The sequence below is a fragment of the Seriola lalandi genome, unplaced genomic scaffold (genome assembly GCF_002814215.2).
Source record: "Seriola lalandi dorsalis isolate HSWRI2012SDOR001 ecotype SW California unplaced genomic scaffold, Sedor1 jcf7180002054361, whole genome shotgun sequence".
NCBI lineage: Eukaryota > Metazoa > Chordata > Actinopteri > Carangiformes > Carangidae > Seriola > Seriola lalandi.
The window spans coordinates 578,187-579,804 of NW_019524914.1; positions in this window are offsets into that span (position 1 = coordinate 578,187).

Consider the following 1,618-nt stretch of genomic DNA (forward strand, 5'->3'; position numbering starts at 1 on the left):
TAGATGCAGATTCAGCTGATAATTCTCTATACGTTCATCACTATGAGTGACGCCTCTCAACATCGTTTTTAATATTGTTGTGTGATTCCTTTTTATTTTCTTAATTCTCCAGTGACATTCTGGTGATAGTTTTCAGTGGGTTCATCACTATATATAAATATATATATATATATATATATATATATATATATATGTCTCCTTCATTTGTCCATTGTTAATGTAAAATTATTAATTAGTGCAAGTTTTGTAAAAACAAAGACGGGACAAATAGAGGAAACAAATGTTGAACTTGCAGGACTTAGACAGCTCTTTTTTTGCCGCTAGTTTACCAAGAATTTTTTTTCTTCTATTTTAAGGAAAACAGTTTGGAAACACATCGGTTGCCCCTAAGGCAGCGGAGTCCAAACATGTGTTCCCTGTACGAGGGTTTAATGGTCCGTTGATCCATTCCAGCTTGAAATCATTGAGGATGCTTTTCATAAAATTCTCCAGACACTCTGTATGACGGATAATTGGACACCACTGTCCATATCGGACATTAAGCCCGAGCGTCTTGATATCCTGAGGAAAAATAAATTAATTCAACTTTCATTAGCATTTGAAGCCCTCTTTTACACCTCTGCAGTCTTTACAATTTTCTAACAAAAAACTGAAAAAGAAAATTATAACGATATTCACATACCTGGAGGCAATTTTTTCATCTCCATACCTGGACCGAGCATCAGATATATTGGTAAAAAAAAAAAAATAGTGTGTCTAATCTAAACTGCATGTCTTTGGACTGTGGGAAGAAACTCCTGCAGACACAAAGAGAGCAAGCAAACTCACCCACAAAGGCCCAGGTCAGCGGATTCAAACCTCAGCCCTTCTTACACCAGTGTTATAGTTCAAGCATCTGCAACTACACAAGGCTCTGCTGTGGTCTGCGTGACATGAATTTCATCATAAATGTCAGTGTTTGGGCGTATGTGAGGCTCTGGTGCAAACATCTGCATACGCACCAATTCGAACATGGCTGCACAGATGGCTGCGCATTTGCTAGAAAACAAACGTTGGACGCTAAGGTTGACGAAAGGCTGTGTGAGGAATTAAAGAATAAGTTCTGCAAACTAAGCAGCTCTTCTTCTTGCATAGATGTCTCCATTTTGCTTTGATTCATAGTGCACATACGCGGAAACGCAGATGATGATATACTGTGCGTGTGTGGAACGCGTCCTCCAAGTGGAGTAGAAATGAAAGCCACTACGTGTCCGTGGTGTTCACAGCTGTCTGTGTGTGCGTCTGTAAGCTAGTATAAGTGAGGCCTTGCTGTGTGGCAGAACTGTGTGTGGGGAAACACCATATTTCTGGGATAGATTGGCAAGGTGTTTGGGATGTACATAGCCTCTTGTCTTCTATGCTGAGATATTCTCCAATCTGCACAGGATAGGTCGACAGGTAATGGAAAAACAGGTAGCAGTAAAATCAACATCAGCATCTTAACGAAAACATGAATAATTAGGATTAATTGAAGTCTTAATGAGTCAAAGACACCAGAGTACCAGGCGTATAATAAATGCTTCGATAAAGATGGAGCAGCACGTCTGAAATAGTGCCGGTCAGAAATGAATGAACTAAT